A 21082-nucleotide genomic window follows, 5' to 3' on the forward strand; every position below is an offset into this window, starting at 1 on the left:
ACAATAAACACTCAGGAATGTAAATCTCCTCAAAGCTAAAGATCAAAGCCCAGATACCATAATGGCTAAAGAGAGAAAACAAAAGCGACAAAGTTCAACCCAACATAATGAACAGAAATCTGCCCCACCTATCAGTTATCTCAGTAAATGTGAATGGCTTGAACTCCCCACTCAAGAGACACAGGCTGGCCGAATGGATAAAAAAACACACAAGCCGAGTATCTGCTGCCTTCAGGAAACACATCTAACCTGCAAGGATGCAGTTAGACTAAAGGTAGAGGGGTGGAGAACAATATTTCAAGCAAACGGAAGCCAAGAGAAAGCTGGTGGATTACAGATAACTTAGATTTTAAATCAACAAAAGTAATAAAAGACAAAGAAGGTCACTACATAATGGTGAAGGGTACAGTTCGACAAGAAGACATAACAATCCTAAATACATATGCACCCAACCTCTTCTTATCTACTGGTGTCTTTGCTCCTTGGAGTCTCATGTCTTCCCAGCGATGCAGCTGTTGACAGACTGGAATGCCCCGACAAACGATACTCCTAGAGTGTTTCCTTTTTCTCCCTGGTCAAGTTCTTGAATGTTTCCTTTCCCTCCCCAGATTGGCACACAGACCACTTCTTTTTCAAGCACTTAATCTACCAAGTACCAAAAGTCAAAATAAAGATACTTGCAAGGGAAGAATTCAAGATGGAAAGAGCTTTATATAGACCCGTCGGCTCAGTGTAAACCCGTAAAAGGTCAAGGGGGTGAAAGAAAGGGCCTCACATAATCACTAATCAAAACTCTGAACCCTGAAGCAAAATTGATAGGGCCCCCGCAGCGTAGCTCAAAACTGCAGGCTGGGAGAGACCGAATATTTGAAGGCTTAGCAGCATATGAATTTCAGAAACGGAGACTCGAAGGAAATACGCATTAAATTAAAAGGATTTTCAGGTGAAATATAACATAGCTATTGGAAGAAAAAAAAGGGAAAATTGCTTTCAATTCACTGAAAATAGCTGAGAAAGTTGGTCTGCTAGAGATGTCTAGAAAAAAGGAATAAAGTAGTAAATTAAAGTGGACTAATACATCACTTTTTTTTTTTTTTTGAGACAGAGTCTTGCTTTGTTGCCCAGGCTAGAGTGAGTGCCGTGGCGTCAGCCTCGCTCACAGCAACCTCAAACTCCTGGGCTCAAGCGATCTTCCTGCCTCAGCCTCCCGAGTAGCTGGGACTACAGGCATGCGCCACCATGCCCGGCTAATTTTTTTTTTCTACATATTTTTAGTTGGCCAATTAATTTCTTTCTATTTTTTAGTAGAGACGGGGTCTCACTCTTGCTCAGGCTGGTCTCGAACTCCTAACCTTGAGCCATCCTCCCGCCTCGGCCTCCCAGAGTGCTAGGATTACAGGCCTGAGCCACCGCACCAGGCCTAATAGCTTATTTAGATGTCTGGTTTTTTTTTTTCCAACCAGACTGAAGATTCAAAGCGGCAGGACTGTACTTTACCACTGAGTTCATTAACTGTCACACTGCTCTTAGTAAGGGCTTGCAATAATGATTATTATTAAACAAATAATGAATTTTTACCACCATTGGTAAGGGGATCACTATTCATATTCCCTACAGAGAATGTAAGCTTTGAGTCAGATGGCTTGAGTTTGAATCCTGGCTCTGTCGCTTACAGTACGTGACCTTAGACTGGCTACTATGTATGGGCTTTTGTTTCCTCGTCTGTAAAATGGGAATAATTACAGCGCCTGGCACCGTGGAGTTGCTGGGAAGATTAAATAAGCTAATACTTACAGAGTTTTATGTCGAGATGTGTTTAGCTCCAGTGCGTGAAACAAGTAAGACACTCATCTCAGTGGTGCCTCCTGCAGAACGTTTCCTCTGAGCTGATTAGGTGTCCCGCCCGTGGCAGGCTCCACTCTTGGCTCCAGCACTATGTTGCAATGGTCTGTTTGCTGCACACACAGTCAACCCCGGCTCTTAGCACATGGTGGAAATTCAGTAAGTGTTTGTTGAGTGAATGACTGATTGCATGAAGGTTTCAGATTCCATGAGCTGCGTGCATTGCTACACTTGGAGACTATGAAGCAGGAGAAGGAGCAGATGCCCTCAGATCCCTACTGCCACCAGCATCTAGTTGTTCTGCCGTTAAGTCCTTCCAAGCAGGACCTTCTTCGGAGGACGAAGACTGCCTTCGGGAAAGCCAGCCCCTTCTCTGCGTAGAAAGCCAGAGTGCCTGCAAGCTTCCTCCTCTTAAGCGGGGAGCCAATGACTGGCTAGTGTGGAAGTGTAACAACCCAGCTGCTTTGCGGTCGGTGGGGTAAACTCCGGAGCTCCCCTGCAGGGTCAGGCTGCGGCTAGGGCTAGACCCGAGATCCCATCCTTCCTTCCCTAGCCGTTCCTGTCCTACCGACCTCAGCGGCTTTTCCTGGGCAGACCCAGTTCTTGGCTCAAGGTTTGCTTGTAGGAGAATCCAGTCGAAGAAAATTTGGCTGGTGAGCATTTTACTAAGCACCTCCTCCCATAGACAGAACATTTGTTTTGGGCGACACTGCAAAGTGGGCTGACTTGTGCTTCATTCTTTTTGGCCTATGCCTTGGGGGACAGCACAGATGTAAGAATGCTGCTAAAATATCCTCGATGGTACCATCTGAGACACCATTTACTTACTTTGACATTGCAGAATATAAACTTACCCCAATAGGCCGGGCGCGGTGGCTCAACGCCTGTCATCCTAGCACTCTGGGAGGCCGAGGTGGGAGGATCGCTCGAGGTCAGGAGTTCGAAACCAGCCTGAGCAAGAGCAAGACCTCCGCCTCTACGATAAATAGAAAGAAATTAGTTGGCCAACTAATATATACAGAAAAAATTAGCTAGGCGTGGTGGCGCATGCCTGTAGTCCCAGCTACTCGGGAGGCTGAGGCAGGAGGATCGCTTGAGCCCAGGAGTTGGAGGTTGCTGTGAGCGAGGCTGACGCCACTGCATTATACCCAGGGCTACAGAGCAAGACTCTGTCTAAAAAAAAAAAAGTAAAGGACTACAGAAAATCAATAGCCTTTTCTCTAAAGTCCCAGAAAAGGCGACCGCCCCCCCAGATTTCCCCGGAAGACTCTGCGGGGGAACTTTCACTCGCTAGAATTACGCGTCTTCCCGGGTACCAAAATAGAGAAGTTACTTTGAAAGGTCGATAATGGAGTCTTGATGCTGGGAGGCTTAATTGAGGAAATCATTGATTTTCCCATTAATATTTTAACCTGCTTGAAAGATAATAGAGTAAAGGCTCATTTTGTTTTTAAAACACTCCACCAAGAACCGCGTGTCAGGCACATTTGGGCTGGATTCTATTAATGCTAGTGATAAAAGTCATAGATCCGGGGTTCTCAGCCATGGCATTTTTGACGTTTTGGGCTGGATACTTTTTTTGTTGTGGGGTCTGCTCTATGCGTTATAGGATGTCAAACAGCATCTCTGGTCTCCACCCACTAAATGTGCAATAGGACACCCATCACCCAGCCAGCCGAAACAACCAAGGATATCTCCAGCCACTTTCGAAAGTCTCATGGGAACAAGATTATTCCTAAGTAAGAACCATGACTAGACACGGGCTATCGCAGATGTCTTAGTCCGTGTCTGTGTTGCTATAAAAGAATGCCTGAGTCTAGGTAATTTATAAAGAAAAGAGGTTTACTTGGCTCACGGTTCTGTAGGCTGTACAAGAAGCATGGTGCTTGGCCGGGCGCGGTGGCTCACGCCTGTCATCCCAGCACTCTGGGAGGCCGAGGCAGGAGGATCGTTTGAGCTCAGGAGTTCGAGACCATCCTGAAAAAAGAGCGAGACCCCCGTCTCTACCAAAAATAGAAAGAAATTACCTGGACAAATAAATATATAAAACTATATAGCAAACATTAGCCGGGCATGGTGGCGCATGCCTGTAGTCCCAGCTACTCGGGAGGCTGAGGCAGGAGGATCGCTTGAGCCCAGGAGTCTGAGGTTGCTGTGAGCGAGGCTGACGCCACGGCACTCACTCTAGCCTGGGCAACAAGCGAGACTCTGTCTCAAAGAAAAAAAAAATCCAATTCTAAACACGTATCACAATGTCTTGGTGAGGTGTGTGTCCGAGCAAAGCACACTGGCTGCAGACCGGTCTGAGCTGCTTCAGGCTGCCCGAAACCTAGATAGAGTCTGCTCGGTAAAAGTGTCAAATCCAAAAACGAATGCTCGGATATCCTGAATTCTTATTAAAAATGTTAGGAAACAATCTGAAGGACACGTGAACTTTTCTTACTTTATTTTGAGCCGTTTAATGCTGTAACGAATGAACAAGGTAATCCTCTCTGTTAATTTTTTATTTCAGAATATCACGGGGGTGCAGACGTCTTTGGTTGCACGAACTGCTTTTGTGCGGTTTGCGTTAGAGTTGTAAGCGTGCCCATCGCCCAGACTGCATGCCTGGCACCCGGTCATCCTCCTGAGACCCCTCAAAAGTGAGTTCAAGAGGAAGAGGCTTGTGTCCTTCATGCCGAGTATGGAAGAGTATTCTCTAACAGGCTTTCTTTTGCTCACTACATAATCTTTTCTTCTTCCTCGGTGAATGTGAACATTTGTTCTCCTTCTATTTTTTTTTTTTTTTTTTTTTGAGATAGAGTCTCGCTTTGCTGCCCAGGCTAGAGTGAGTGCCGTGGTGTCAGCCTCACTCACAGCAACCTCAGACTCCTGGGCTCAAGCGATCCTCCTGCCTCAGCCTCCTGAGTAGCTGGGACGACAGGCACGCGCCACCATGCCCAGCTAATTTTTTCTATATATATTAGTTGGCCAATTAATTTGTTTCTATTTATAGTAGAGATGGGGTCTCGCTCTTGCTCAGGTTGGTTTCAAACTCCTGACCTCGAGCAATCCGCCCGTCTCGGCCTCCCAGAGTGCTGGGATGACAGGGGTGAGCCACCGCACCCGGTCTACTTTAAATATTTTAAAATAAACTCATGCAAACATTGGAAATGCTCTAGTAGTCATCTATTGGAACGAACAAACAAAAGGTAGACTGCCAGGAAGTGGTTAAAAGGAATGAACCAGGTCCGTATCCATCAGCTTGGATACAACTTTTGAAAGCTGTTATTAAATGGAACACACAGGGTATGGTAACCTACATATGGTGTATTATGTACATGGATTTAAAAACACAGATAACATACTACTATGCAATATTTGTGGATATGCATGTATAACTATATGGTCGTTTGGAGGGTTCATACAAACATCATGATAGTGGTTGCTTCTCAGGAAGTGGAAATAAGAATAAGGTTGGGAACAGGAGACCAAGGGAATTTTAACTTTTCTGTGAAATTTTATTTTGTCCGGCTAAAAGCAAAAGACAATGGGTGACCCTGAGTGGTAGGTATAGGATGTTTGTCATAGTGTGTTCCGAATTCTTCTATATTTTTTAAAATTTTCTGAAAAAGGAAAAAAAAAAAACAAAACCAGTCTCAGATATATAATGGAGGTTTTCAGCAACTGAAACTCTTGGAAAAATTATATCTATTCCTTCTCCAAAGTGTACTGGGTCCCTTACAGGATTACTGTGTATTTTGTTTGCTTTGGCAAAACAAGCAAACTGTCCTGGAACGCTTTGTATGCATGGCTTAGTTTTTACAGTCCCCGATTCACAAGTGTATTTTTCTTTTTCTGCCCACTAGTCCTTATTCACGGTAGAGAAATCAACATGGTTCCTCTTAAATATTTTACTTTTTCTATAAACTTGGCCAGATTTAGTAACCAGTGGAAGGGAGAGAAAGCGTAGGGAAGCAAAGGATGAAGAAAGTATTCTTTTTTTTTTTTTTGAGACAGAGTCTCACTTTGTTGCCCAGGCTAGAGTGAGTGCCGTGGCGTCAGCCTCGCTCACAGCAACCTCAGACTCCTGGGCTCAAGCAATCCTCCTGCCTCAGCCTCCCGAGTAGCTGGGACTACAGGCATGCGCCACCATGCCCGGCTAATTTTTTCTATATATATTAGTTGGCCAATTAGTTTCTTTCTATTTATAGTAGAGACGGGATCTCGCTCTTGCCCAGGCTGGTTTCGAACTCCTGACCTTGAGCAATCCGCCCGCCTCAGCCTCCCAGAGTGCTAGGATGAAGAAAGTATTCTTGGTACATGAACGACACTGGCCTTAGAAATAGAACCAACTTAACATTTTGTGATCCTACGACAGAAAAGCCATTTATTGTAAATTACGTGCTCCAAAGCCAATGAATATTGTCATTTTTGAAACAAGTGTTCAACATCTGAAATCATGTAATTAGGAACATCATTTAAATCTTAGCAAGAAAATGAAAGCAGTTGTTTGTGTTGGAAAAGGTCTAGGCTGGAAGCCAAGCAGCCAAAGTTCCACTTCCTGAACTCTGATTTTATACTCTCAGGCAAATCCCCTTTACTCTCTGGCCTCGGTTTCCCCATCTGAAAAATGAAGAGGTTGGAATGGATCAGCGGTCACAGACTAAGTAAGGGCCCTGGAGTCCCACCAGGCCTGCCGCTATTCTTTCTTTTGGCTAGGTATTTAAGAACAGCTTCCATTAATCAGTTGACAACATTTAATAAAAACATTCCACATTGAGTCTGCATCTAGTTTTCTCCCCCCAAATATATACCACTTTTTAGATGCCTGACCTTGTGCCCTGCATCTCACCTGCATTGCTCCAGTTTGCCCTACACCCTCTGTATAGTTCTCTAGTGACTCTGATATATGCACCTGTTTTCCTTCCAAAGAAAGGGTGTGCATTTGTGAGGGCTAGGCAGGCCATTACTCTCTGCTCTCTGCCGGACCTGGGGTTCTTATGCTGTTGTCAATCTTGAATAGATAGTACTGTGCAACAGTTAAAGAGTCACGAAACCTGATTTTATTTTATTTATTTATTTAGAGATAGAGTCTCACTCTGTTGCCCAGGCTAGAGTGAGTGCCGTGGCGTCAGCCTCGCTCACAGCAACCTCAGACTCCTGGGCTCAAGCGATCCTCCTGCCTCAGCCTCCCGAGTGGTAGCTGGGAACTACAGGCATGCGCCACCATGCCCGGCTAAATTTTTTCTTTTTAATTTTTTAATTTTTTTATTTATTTTGGCATATTATGGGGGTACAGATTTTAAGGTTTCAATAAATGCCCATTTCCCCCCCGCGGCTAAATTTTTGTATATATTTTTAGTTGGCCAATGAATTTCTTTCTATTTTTGGTAGAGACGGGGTCTCGCTCTTGCTCAGGCTGGTCTCAAGCTCCTGAGCTCAAAGGATCCTCCCTCCTCCTCCTCAGCCTCCCAGAGTGCTGGCATGACAGGTGCGAGCCTACCGCCCGGGGTGGAAACCTGATTTTAAAGATTAGGGACTAGCACTTACAACTCTTGTGCTCTTGGGCGGGTCAATTAACCTCTCTGAGCCTTGGGTCCCTCTTCAGTAAAATCAGGATCCGTTAACTCAACTGACTTTGGGTAGCCGTTGCCATGTGCTGAACAAGGCAAACACAGTCGCTGGCCTCAGGGGACTTCTGTTCCCTCAAGAGAGCTAAATGAGCTGATGGCAAGTGCAATGCTTACTTAGCTCAGGTCTGGGGGGGGGGGGTCCATGCAATCACCACTTGATAAATGTGAGCGATTCCTTTCGATATATTCTATTTAATTAAAAGCAAACAGCCCATTCCACTCCAGAAGATAATTTAATTAAACCTCACACCGCGCACAAGTATAAATATTCCACATCTTGTCACCTCTAGCCTTTACCACCTCAGATCTTGCTTTCCACTTGCAAGTGGCAGTCACATCAGGGCCTGGGGCTCCAGTGGCCTCGCCTCCCATGCTTTTAGGAGGCTGGTAACCTGTCCAAAAAAAAAAAAAAAAGAGGCAGAGAAAGGAGGAGGAAGAGAAAAGGAAGAGGAGGAGGAGGAAGGACAAACACCAGGGGCACAGAAACTGTGTGCTCTGAAATACTGGCATTGGATAAATCGATTCAACTTTCAACAAAATACAAAGCTATATATGATTGTGCAGCCAGGATAATCATTATTTTTAAAAAAATGGATTTGCTTTTTAAAAATGGATTGACTCATAGCGTGCAGGGCAGTGGGGTCTGGTCACCGGACCCGCATCTAAAGCTACCTGGGAAATACTTTCTCTGGGCCCTGCCGCCAGGTGCAGCGCTGTCCCGCAGAGAGATCCAGTGACACTCTACAAAAAAGACACCTGCACTCGGATGTTTATAGCAGCACAATCCATAATCGCAAGGCTGTGGAAGCAGCCCAAGTGCCCATCAATACATGAACGGATTAATAAAATGTGGTATATGTACACCATGGAGTACTATTCAGCTCTAAGAAACAACGGTGATATAGCACATCTTGTATTTTCCTGGTTAGAGCTGGAACCCATACTACTAAGTGAAGTTTCCCAAGAATGGAAAAACAAGCACCACATGGACTCACCAGCAAACTGGTATTAACTGAGCAGCACCTAAGTGGACACACAGGTACTACAGTAATAAGGTATTGGGCAGGTGGGAGGGGGGAGGGGGCGGGTATATACACACATAATGAGTGAGATGCGCACCATCTGGGGGATGGTCATGCTGGAGACTCAGACTTGTGGGGGGAGGGGGGAAAGGGCATTTATTGAAACTTTAAAATCTGTACCCCCCTAATATGCCGAACTAAAAAAATAAAAAAATTTAAAAAAAAATTAGAAAACAAAAACCTCAGTAGGAGAGCCTCACTTCCACGCCTTCTGCCCCCGCTGCTGCAGGTCGCACACCCAGCGTCCGCCGAGTTGCGTCTGCTGGGTCCCCGCGAGCTATTTGGGCTAACCAACCCCTCTGGGCTTCCCAAGTTTCCTCCTCTGCGAAGAAAGCGCTCCGGGCTGCAGATGCCCCACATGGGATAGGCTGCCTTCCTTCTTCTTCTTCTTTTTTTTCTTTCAAGAGCAGAGGTACCAGATTTGTGGAAATCTCCAAACGGGTCAGCTCACCCACCCGTACCGGGGTCCCCTGGGCAGGTCTCGCGCCCCCTGCGCCCCGGAGACGCGCGGGTCCGGGGTGCCCTGGGCAGGTCTCGCGCCCCCTGCGCCCCGGAGACGCGCGGGTCCGGGGTGCCCTGGGCAGGTCTCGCGCCCCCTGCGCCCCGGAGACGCGCGGGTCCGGGGTCCCCTGGGCATGTCTCGCGCCCCCTGCGCCCCGGAGACGCGCGGGTCCGGGGTGCCCTGGGCAGGTCTCGCGCCCCCTGCGCCCCGGAGACGCGCGGGTCCGGGGTGCCCTGGGCAGGTCTCGCGCCCCCTGCGCCCCGAGACGCGCGGGTCCGGGGTCCCCTGGGCAGGTCTCGCGCCCCCTGCGCCCGGGAGACGCGCGGGTCTCGGGTCCCCTGGGCAGGTCTCGCGCCCCGTGCGCCCCGGAGACGCGCGGATCCGGGGTGCCCTGGGCAGGTCTCGCATCCCCTGAGCCCCGGAGACGCGCGGGTCCGGGGTCCCCTGGGCAGGTCTCGCGCCCCCTGCGTCCCGGAGACGCGCGGGTCCGGGGGCGCCTGGAACCGGCCTCCCCGCGCGTTCCGGAGTCTGGGGGCGGGACGGGGGCGCGGGCTCCCTTTTTCACTCCGCGCCCGCCGGCCCCAGTGTCCCGTCTCCGCCGGGGGAGGGGGGCGAGCGAGTCCACAGCCCGCAGCCGCCCGCCCAGGGGCGCCCCTCCCTTCCTCCCGCCCCGCCCCCGCCCCTGTCCCTGCCCCTGCCCCTGCCCCTGCCCCCTCCACCTCCTTCCCCTCCCCTCCTCTCCCCTGCCTCCCCTCCCCTCCCTGTCCTTCCCCTCCCCTCCCCTCCCCTGCCCCCTCCGCCTCCTTCCTCTCCCCTTCCCGGCCCCTCCCCCTCCTTCCCCTGTCCCCTCCCCTCCCCTGTCCCCTCCCCTCCCCTCCCCCGCCTTCCCCTCCCCTCCCCCGCCTTCCCCTCCCCTCCCCCGCCTTCCCCTCCCCTCCCCCGCCTTCCCCTCCCCTCCCCTGTCCCCTCCCCCGCCTTCCCCTCCCCTCCCCTCCCGGCGCAATGGCTGGGCCGGAGCGCGCCGCAGCCGAGTCTCATTGGCAGCGGCCGCCCCAGCCCCGGGAGAGGCGGCGGGCGCGGGCGCGGGCGCAGCTGGGCCGGGCAGACCGCGCGCGCGGAGGCAGGCGGGACTGGAGGCCGGACGGGAGGCCGCGGGGAAGGCGGCCCGGCGCGGCTGTAGGAGCGGATCCCGGGCGGGGACGCGCGGCGAGCGGCGGCGGGGGCGACCTGCAGCCCCGGGCCGGGGGATGCGGCGCACGCGGGCGGCCCAGGGCGCCGGGGACGCGGGCTGCGCGGCTGGCGAGCTGAGCAGGAGCGCGGGCCGGGAGCAGCCGGAGGAGGAGGAGGAGGAAGGCAGCTGCCGCGGGAGGCGCAGGCCGGGCGCAGAGCCGGGTGCCCGGGCCCCGCGCGGCGCTCAGCGGAGACAATAAAGTAGCGGTCGGCAGCCCGGGCGCGCCGGAGGAGGCGGCGGCGGCGGAGCAGGTAGGTGGGGGACTGTCCCCGGCCCCTGGGGCGCAGCAGCCAGACGCGGCCCCGACTCGCCCTGTGCGCGCCGGGTGCCCGGCGGAGACCCGAGTCCCGCGCGCTCGGGCGGGCAGGAGTCCCGCGGGCACCCGGCGCGGCGCCTTGGTGGCTCCGGCGCGGTGGGGACGGGAAGTTTGGCGGTTTCGACGAGGCGTTGGCGCCGGCTGGGTTTGCAAACGCGCCGCCGCCGGGACCACGTGCGAGGCCGGGAGGAGGAGAGCCGGGGGGGTCCCCAGACCCGCGGCCGGAGACACCTTCCAGAGGCGGCGCGAGGAGGAGCGGGGTCCCCGGCGTTGGCAGAGGCTTGCGGCGGTTCCGAGTGGCCGCCCTCCTGGAACAGGTGTTTGCAAACCTGCCGGCCGGGGGCCGGGGGCCGCGCGCGCGCAGCGGCGGAGCGCGCTCCGTTCCCCGTCGCTCTCACCCGGGAGGGAAGAATAAAGGTGGCTGTGTCAGCTCCTTCTTGGAGAGGTGCCCTTCCGTGTGGACTTAGAGGACAGACTCTGTCCTTGCGCCCGATGTCCTGCGCTCCGAGAGGGGCCACCGAGCGGTGCCAGCTCTCTCGCTCACAAAAGGGACGAGGAGCGCGCGCGGGGACATCTGCCCCGGCGCGGGAGGAGGCCCTCTCTCTCCTCCGCTCTTTGTGTGGCCGCTTCCTTCCAGATGTGGGAGGCTGGGCGCTGCGCCCCGGGGTGGGGCCGTGACGATCCCCGAGCGCCCTGCGCTCCGCCCGGGCTCGCGAACGTGCCAGAGCCGACTCCCCTGCACTGGGCGAGCTGACTCGGGTCTGTTTGCAGGTGCCCCAGCGCGGCGTCTGGGAGGTGGGGGGCCCCTTGCGCGGGAAGACCCCGGGTTGCTGGTCGAGGGTTCAGGGCTAGCTGGTGTCTGCCCAGAAACTTCCTTGCCAATGCGGAGGGTGTGTGTGCAGCGTGATGGCGCGGCCCCCCGACGCGTTGTCCCTGCCCCAAAGGGGACAGGTGCGTGGCGGGGAGACCAGATCGGGGGTCTGCCTGGCACAGCGGCAGAGCCTACCTGTTCGGGCACCTGCGAGGTGCCCTTTGGGCATCCTGAATAGTCCCTGTTCCGGAGTGAGCGGCACACCTAGGCACACTCTCTCTCTGTTTATCTCTAAATTAAATATCCTAAAATAGGTGGTGATTTGTTTTTTTGTTTGTTTGTGTTTTGAGACAGAGTCTCACTTTGTTGCCCAGGCTAGAGTGAGTGCCGTGGCATCAAACTAGCTCACAGCAACCTCCAACTCCTGGGCTCAAGCGATCCTCCTGCCTCAGCCTCCCGAGTAGCTGGGACTACAGGCATGCGCCACCATGCCTGGCTCATTTTTTCTATATATTTTTAGTTGGGCAATTAATTTCTTTTTATTTATAGTAGAGACGGGCTCTTGCTCTTGCTCAGGCTGGTCTCGAACTCCTGACCTCGAGCCATCCTCCCGCCTCGGCCTCCCAGAGTGCCGGGATGACAGGCGTGAGCCACAGCGCCCGGCCTTGCACCTGCCTTTTGAACAGTGCTTTACGTTTTCTAAAAGAGGGCTGGAAGAATTGAGGCGATTCTGAGAACTTCTGGAACAGAAGAGGTCTATCAGCAATTGGCAACATCTGCAAGTAATTATGGTCGTCGAGCATTTTATTGGCTTAAATTGAGTAACAGGTGGAATGTATCTTAACAGTCTGGTGATGGGAACGTGAAGAAATCTACCTAAAAGACCATTATTAGGAGGTTCGATTTTCCTTGTCACCGGGAAAATTTCTTCGAAGACCTTTCTCCTGCAGGTGCTTGCTTTAACCTCACTTTATTTTGGAATTAACGCGTTCCCGTGTTAGGGGCGGAAAAGTGAACGCCACTTCTCAAACAGGCAGGCGGTTGTGCCCGAGCCTCACCATCTAGAAGGGAGTGGGGGAGTGAGTGTGACACTCCACAGTGCCACTGTGTCTGAAGTTTCCTCGGTGAGGTTTTCCGTCACTGGCCACTCTTTCTAGCAAGCCTGAGAGTCCTAGTTCTCCATTCGGTTTCACAGGTTTAGTCCAGATTCTGTAGTGCTTTGAGCAGACAAAAAAGAAAGTTTTGGCTGACTGACAGCACAAATAGGGTGCATGGAAAACAGTTAAAAATACCCTGACTGTAATTGTCTAGCACTGCAGGAAATCTCTATAGTTATTTTACACTCGTAAGTGAAAGCTTGGGGCTTGTACTACAAGTGATCTCCCTTCCTCCTCCCCCTCCCCTCCCCGCCTCCCTCCCTCTGTAAATCTGCCCCAGATGGGATGCCAAGGCAGGCGGATCCTTTGAGCTCAGGAGTTCGAGACTAGCCTGAGGAAGAGGAGACCCCGTCTCTACTAAAAATAGAAATAAATTAATTGGCCAACATATATATATATATATATATATATATATATATATATATATATTAATTACCTGGGCATGGTGGCACATGCTTGTAGTCCCAGCTACTTGGGAGGCTGAGGCAGGAGGATCGCTTGAGCCCAGGAGTTGGAGGCTGCTGTGAGCGAGGCTGATGCCACGGCACTCTAGCCCGGGCAACACGGTGAGACTGTGTCTCTAAATAAATCTGCCCCAGAGATCTGATCTTATCATGAATGCACTATTTTTACAGGCTCAGGGACTGCTGAGGTTCGCCGAAATGACTATCTTAAGCCTACAGATAAATAAATGATGTACCAGCTCATCAGCAGGATTTGGTGTGTTTTCCCTTACTTATGTAGCTTTCTCTTTTTAGACATGGTCTTTATTTTGTTTAAGAAGAGATATATTATTATTTTTTTTTTTTTGGTAATTCATGTATTTCTAAGTCATTAAAATTTTTTTCCCCCATCTCTTCTGTTAAACGAACGTGGGCCCTGGGCAGTCAGAGAGAAGTGGCAAGATAGCAATTTTCTGTTGATAAGCCGTCCAGGCAATTTAGGGGCCAAACCTCCTGTTTTCCTCAATAACCTGATTATACTGGAATTATCTTGTCATTTCTTATCTCATTCTCCCTAGTGAAATCAATTTTTTTTTTTTTTTTTTGAGACAGAGTCTCGCTTTGTTGCCCAGGCTAGAGTGAGTGCCGTGGTGTCAGCCTCGCTCACAGCAACCTCAAACTCCCGGGCTCAAGCGATCCTTCTGCCTCAGCCTCCCGAGTAGCTGGGACTACAGGCACGTGCCACCATGCCCGGCTAATTTTTTGTATATATATATATTAGTTGGCCACTTAATTTCTTTCTATTTATAGTAGAGACGGGGTCTCGCTCTTGCTCAGGCTGGTTTCGAACTCCTGACCTCGAGCGATCCTCCCGCCTCGGCCTCCCAGAGTGCTGGGATGACAGGCGTGAGCCACTGCGCCCGGCCACCGAAATCAATTTTTAAACTAATCTAATAAAGCCGTGTTTTCCAAAATGAAGGTCATAAAACCCATTTAGTGGGTCACAACCAGTATTAAAAAGAAAAGTATAATAAGACAGGAAATGTCAGCAGCGTCCTATGTGACTTAAGGAGTCTTTAGTTTCGTTAAACTTCAAGTTGGTTCTAAAGGTGGGGTTGTGTGTATATTCTGGGTTGCAATATAAAGTGTCTTTTTTTTTCTTAATTTCAGGGTATTATGAGGGTACAGACATTTTGGTTCCATTTTATATCATTGCTTCTCCCTAGCAAGGGTCGGAGGCATGCCCCTCCGCTCCACCATGCTCACCGTGGCCTTCAGCTGTGAGTTGACTCCCCATTCCCGCATCCCTGAAGAATACTACTGCCATGCGAGCACCATAGTGTTGATCAGTCTGTACCAATTTGGTGGCGAGGACACGTGGAGGCCATTCTTCCGATCTTGCGTCACCTCACTTTGGATAATGGCCTCAAGCTCAATCCAGGAAAATAGAAGAGGTGCTAGATCACTGTCGTTTCTTATAATTGAGTAATATTCCAATAAAATGTAATGTCGCGTTGACACCGCGCCCCACAATGTAACTCTTACTGGGAGTCAGATAGTTTGTGGACTAACCCGTTAGTACTATTTCGATAAGTGACAAACACCCAATTTTTTTCTTTCTTCCTTTTTTTTTATTTTTTTATTTTTTGAGACAGAGTTTCTCTCTGTCGCTGGGCTAGAGTGCAATGAATGGTATCTTCATAGCTCACTGCAACCTCCAACTCCTGGGCTCGAGCGATCCTCCTGCCTCAGCCTCCCGAGTAGCTGGGGCTACAGGCACGCGCCACCATGCCCGGCTCGTTTCAGTATTTTTCGTAGAGATGGGTCTTGCTCTTGCTCGGGCTGGTCTTGAACTCCTGACCTCCACTGATCCTCCAGCCTCAGCCTCCCAGAGTGCTAAAAACCCAATTTTAGATGGAATTCGGACACATGAACAAAATTTATGCCGTGTATATATTTACATGTGGGTTCAAGTTACTACAAGGTGCGTGGACAGGACTGGATGCCTCACGAGCATCTTGCTTAGGGGCTGTGCAACGGCTTCAGGGTGTCATTTCTTTCTTTTCATCCTTCAGCTCCCCCTTTCCCTTCTTTCCTCGGTGTGTTGGGTTCCTTCTTCAGTGGCAAGGCGCCCCCCTGGCAGTGGTCGCTGGTTTATACAATTCCAGGTTCAAGCCTCACGAAAAAGAATGAACTCCCCTCTCCCAGGTGTTGGACCCGAGTCTCAAAATCAGTTCTCCTTTGCCTGGTTGGCTCGGGCGGCAGAAAGCCCCGCGATGACTGGCGTCTGATGAGGCTGAGGGCTCTGCCACCCGCCCCGTGCGGACGGACTGGCGGGTGGGTACAGCCGCCGGGAAGGAGGGAAGCAGGTGCCGAGGAAATCGGGAATAAACCCGCGTGCAGTGCACAGGCCCCCAGTGCCCATAGGCCGGTCCCCCTTCTCTTCGTCGCCCCAGGACGGTGAAAGAGCAGCTGAGCCGCATCCAGGCAATCCGGCCATCAGTAGGGTTTTTCACGCATGCAAAGAAATCCTCAGCTGTCATGTCATGTTTTTTTTTTTTTTTTTTTGAGACAGAGTCTCGCTTTGTTGCCCAGGCTAGAGTGAGTGCCGTGGCGTCAGCCTCGCTCACAGCAACCTCAAACTCCTGGGCTCAAGGGATCCTTCTGTCTCAGCCTCCCAGGTAGCTGAGACTACAGGCATGCGCCACCATGCCCGGCTCATTTTTTCTATATATAGTAGTTGACCAATTAGTTTCTTTCTATTTATAGTAGAGACGGGGTCTCGCTCTTGCTCAGGCTGGTTTCGAACTCCCGACCTCAAGCAATCCACCCGCCTCGGCCTCCTAGAGAGCTAGGATTACAGGCATGAGCCACCGCGCCCGGCCCATGTCATGTTTTTAACATGGTCAGTATCAGGACTTTACGAGATCAAAATGCAGAACAAATCCAACTGATAGTAGTTTTTACTCAGCTTTACAAGGACTCCAAGGAGGGATGGCAGGCGGGGCGGGGGTAGGGGGCAAGGCAGATATATTGATTAAAAACCCACAACAGACCCCAAAACCTCTTACAAGCAAGGGGTGATTGTGATCCCTTTTTCATTTATGTGCAGATCTTAGAGGGCACTGATTGGATTCAGTTTTCTGTGCCAAGGTGATGAAAGCAGTTATTTCGGTAGTGTCTTAGAGCAAATGATTTGAAAAATACGCCTCGTCAAAAGTCCGAGGTGGGCCGGGCGCGGTGGCTCGCGCCTGTCATCCCAGCACTCTGGGAGGCCGAGGCGGGAGGATCGCTCGAGGCCAGGAGTTCAAAACCAGCCTGAGCAAGAGCGAGACCCCCGTCTCTACTATAAATAGAAAGAAATTAATTGGCCAACTAATATATATATATATATATATAGAGAGAGAGAAAAAATTAGCCGGGCATGGTGGCGCATGCCTGTAGTCTCAGCTACTCGGGAGGCTGAGGCAGGAGGATCACCTGAGCCCAGGAGTCTGAGGATGCTGTGAGCGAGGCTGACGCCACGGCACTCACTCTAGCCTGGACAACAAAGCGAGACTCTTTGTCTCAAAAATCTCAAAAAGAAAAAAAAAGTCCAAGCCGAGTGAGTGCCCTGTTGAGCCACTCTCCAGCCCTGCGGTATTTATGTGGGTCTGTGTCACTTTGCCTTCGGGGCCATGCTGTTTTAGCTGCCCTCTGTCGCTTCATGGTAATTTTGTGGTGGAAAGGGGGCTCCAGCTGTGGGTGGCTGTGAGGGGGGGTGTCCACGCACAGCTAGAAGCAGGGTGATCGCGCTGGCTCGCCTAGGTCAGCCCTGGGTCATGTCTCTGCCTGCAGTTTGGGCGACAAATTATGTGGTCAACTCCACCTATAAAGGCTATTTTAGGGGGCCGACTTGGGAACAGGCCAGCGTAGTGCGGCGGTTCTCAACCCCGGGCGGGGGGGATTTGGCCCCTGGGGGACATTTGTTGGGATCTAGAGAAATTGTCGGCTGTTTCCTTTTGGGGGAGGATGGTCCCGGCGTCTGGTGGGTAGAGGCCAGGGCTGCTACCGAACAACACAGCCCCAGAGCAAAGACTGACGCCGCCCAAAACGTATATGGTGCCGAGGTTAAGAAACCCTGAGATACTGGTGACTTTTTTTTGTTTGTTTGTTTGTTTTTTGAGACAGGGTCTTGCTCTGTTGCCCAGGCTGGATCGCAGTGGTACGATCATGGTTCACTGCAACCTCCACCTCCTGAGTTCAAGCGATCCTCCTGCCTCAGCCTCCCGAGTGGCTGGGACTACAGGCACGCGCCACCACGCCCGGCTAATTTTTTCTATATGTTTTTAGTTATCCAGCTAATTTCTTTCTATTTTTAGTGGAGACAGGGGTCTTGTTATTGCTCTGGCTGGTCTTGAACTCCTGACCTCAAATGATCCTCCTGCCTCGGCCTCCCAGAGTGCTGGGATGACCGGTGTGAGCCACCGCGCCCGGCCTTAACTTTTCTGTTTGTAATCCCTGATACCTGCATTTTAAAAAGGGGCTTTTTCAATGGCATAGCGCCACAGTGGAAAAGCTTCGGTATAATTATTTGCTTGTGCAGTAAAAATGGCAGCTGGTGCAACTTGTCACATCAAATAACCTTTTAGACAAACCTCAAAGCGTTAAGAGAGTGTGGCTTCTTCGATAAACCAGAAAAGACGAGGGTGTTTGAGACCATCACAAATGGACTCGTTGCATCAGTTTAAATATGCAGACTGAAATGCAGGATCCTGGTAAATGAATGAAGAGCATGTGCCCTAAGAGTGGGAACACAGAAGACTTAAACCGAGGACATGGCATGGTGATTCTCGCTCCAGCTGTGTTAAATTAATTCAATTTGTATTTTGAAGAGGAAAAAAAAAAAAAAAGGGGTGTGCTGTTTTATATGCCTTCATGTTCCTAATCTAGCTGCACTTTGGCTACCTACAAGAATGGGGGTTTTATCCAGTTCACTAGAGGTCAGAAGTTTGCTTCAGCCCAATTAAGAGTAAGAGGTTGTTTTTGCAATGATTCATCTGCTTCAAACGGTTCAGAGACCATGAGTGGTTCTCATTGTCCTGTCTAGCACTGAGCTTAATCACACTTGGGAGGGCAGGCTGGAAAACTATCATTAGTGCTTTCCAGATCTCAGAGAAGAACTGTGATGATAAAGGGTCTTTAAAAATTGATGCTTTGTCAGCAAGCGTTCATGCTGCTTGATAGTTGCTTCCGCCGTGTAACAAGAGAGGGAATGTAAGTTTGTCTCCTCCAGGGCGCACGGTGCAAATGTTTTTCTCCGCCCCATGTACGGTCTCATCATTCATACAGCATCGTCAAGGAATAAGTAACCTGTTTCACTTAAGTGATTTTTTTTTTTTTTTTTTTGAGACAGAGTCTTGCTCTGTTGCCCAGGCTAGAGTGAGTGCCGTGGCGTCAGCCTCGCTCACAGCAACCTCAGACTCCTGGGCTCAAGCAATCCTGCTACCTCAGCCTCCCGAGTAGCTGGGACTACAGGCACGAGCCACTATGCCCGGCTAGTTTTTTCTATATATATTAGTTGGCCAATTAATTTCTTTGTATTTATAGTAGAGACGGGGTCTCGCTCTTGCTCAGGCTGGTCTCAAACTCCTGACCTCGAGCGATCCTCCCGCCTCGGCCTCCCAGAGTGCTGGGATGACAGGCGTGAGCCACCGCGCCCGGCCCACTTACGTGATTTTTTTTTCCAGGTGATTAAAGGCTTCTCTCGTCCCACCTGCATTATTTTTTGCCTAAACCATCTTTGATGAAAACACGGCACACGCTTCTTTACTTCTTTACCTGGAATATGTAAGTGTGGCCGTGTCTTTCCTTGGCTTGGCTCACTTTTCGTTTCTCACCGTGACCCTGTTGTTCTTTGGCAGCTGACTTGTGTGGGACCAAGAGCCTCTGTAGAAATAATCACGGATTTTTCTTCTTCCGTGGTGATCATTATTCCTAATAATTAGAGCTCCTCCGGGCAGTTAGCAAATCCCAGGGAGGATGCTAAGAACTTCGTGGGCGTTCTGTCGAGACTGAGCTGCCCAGCTCCCCAAGAAGTGAGCAGCATTATCCCTCCCGTTGTACAGGTGAGAAATTGAGGTTTAAGAGATGAGCGGTAAGTGGCGGAGCTGGGATTTGAACCCACGCTTCCCTGACTGTAAAATGCCCGCCGCCGCCACCTGTTAGAGAAGCTGCCTCTTCTTTCTCTGTTTCTCCTCTCTGCCCCTCCTCAGGCGTTTCTCTCTGTCCTTTTCTTCTAAAAACCTTTGCCCATGCGAGGGGCCCAAGATGAGGCCCGTGCCTCTTTAACGGGATATTCTTTGCATCTTTCTCAAGTGGAGTTCTGATGGTGTCTGTGCTGAGTCCTGGGTCCCCAGATCTCTTCTGCACAGTTGCAGCTTCTGGAAGTCTAACCTGCGAATCCGTCGTCGCTGAGTATTGCCAAGGCTTTGGGGGGGATTATAGGATTTTCAGCATTATGATCTTAAGCACCGCCATCGGGAAGCCTGCAGGCGACGCGGTAGTGCAGGCCTCGGCAGACCGACCCTTCCCGGGAAGGGCCAGATGCTAAGAGTCTGTCCGTTTCGAGCTGCTATAAAGGAAAACCAGCGCTGCTTGCGGGGACTAACAGAGCTGGGAACTCTAAAAGGCGTTGACGTATTCGTGAGGGATCCAACCCCGAGACACAAACATCTCCCGCGAGGTCCCACCTCCAACCCTGGGGGTCAGATTTCAGCCTGAGATTTGCTGGGGACAGACAGGGCACATCCAAACCATGGCACTACGGGCCCGTGGTGTGCATTGCAAGTACAGGGCAAGAGCGGCTGCAGACAGTGCGTGGAATACGGTGTGGCTGTGTTCTGCTGGACCTTTATTTTTTTTTAAAATTTTTATTTATTTATTTTTGAGACAGAGTCTCACTGTGTTGCCCGGGCTAGAGTGAGTGCCGTGGCGTCAGCCTCGCTCACAGCAACCTCAACCTCCTGGGCTCAAGCGATCCTCCTGCCTCAGCCTCCTCCCGAGTAGCTGGGACTTACAGGCATGCGCCACCACGCCCGGCTCATTTTTTCTATATATATTAGTTGGCCAATTAATTTCTTTCTATTTATAGTAGAGACGGGTCTTGCTCTTGCTCAGGCTGGTTTCGAACTCCTGACCTCGAGCGATCCGGCCCGCCTCGGCCTCCCAGAGTGCCTGGACCACAGGCGTGTGTTGTCCATCTTTAAGACTGGGAAAATAACAACCCTCACCTCACAGGGCTGCTGTGGGAATGGAAAGAGTTCCCTGTAAAAAGTACTCGGAAGTGAGCCCAGGACAAGATGAAAGTCTATGTGACTTTTTACGAAATGAAGAATAGTTGCGAATGCGACTTTTAGCGGGACAGGGTATTTGATGCTTGGATGGGAGGAGGGAAGCCCTCCCGTGCTGTGGGTGCAGTGGGGACCGGTGCCCTGGGCAGTCACGGCCCTCCAGGACGTTGGTTTCCTCACCTATGAAATAAGGGAGTTAAGCTAGACTCACAGATGCCAAGCTGGTGGCTCTTTGGCTGCATCCTGCCTTACACACACGCTCGATCAGACTGCTGCAAAAATATCTGAGTGGCGGTGGCTCACGCCTGTCATCCCAGCACTCTGGGAGGCCGAGGTGGGAGGATCGTTCGAGGTCAGGAGTTCGAAACCAGCCTGAGCAAGAGCGAGACCCCGTCTCTACTAAAAATAGAAAGAAATTAGCCAAACAACTAAAAATGGAAAAAATTATACGGGCACAGTGGCGCATGCCTGTAGTCCCAGCTACTCGGGAGGCTGAGGCAGGAGGATCACTTGAGCCCAGGAGTTGGAGGTTGCTGTGAGCGAGGCTGACGCCACGGCACTCACTCTAGCCTGGGCAACAGAGGGAGACTCTGTCTCAAAAAAAAAGGTTAAAAAAAAAAACAAAACAGGGAGAGCAATGGACTGAATGGGCTGTGGGTTTGTAGAATAGGAGCATGTTTCCTTATGGGAGTAAAGAAGAGGCTGAAAGATTTTATGCAAATACATTTTTTCACTTATTGAAATCTTGCCTT

General features: G+C 51.0%; 1 long non-coding RNA gene across 1 annotated transcript in view; it reads right to left on the bottom strand.

Annotated features, from left to right (window-relative positions):
- Positions 1 to 20099: 20099 nt before the first annotated feature.
- Positions 20100 to 21082, bottom strand: part of LOC142865607 (uncharacterized) — a 311557-nt gene continuing 310574 nt past the window's right edge. The window contains exon 2 of the long non-coding RNA XR_012915807.1: positions 20100 to 20146. This is a non-coding gene — a long non-coding RNA (uncharacterized LOC142865607). The remainder of the gene's footprint in view (positions 20147 to 21082) is intronic.

Source organism: Microcebus murinus, chromosome 30, assembly GCF_040939455.1.
Source record: "Microcebus murinus isolate Inina chromosome 30, M.murinus_Inina_mat1.0, whole genome shotgun sequence".
In the NCBI taxonomy this organism is placed as follows: Eukaryota; Metazoa; Chordata; class Mammalia; order Primates; family Cheirogaleidae; genus Microcebus; species Microcebus murinus.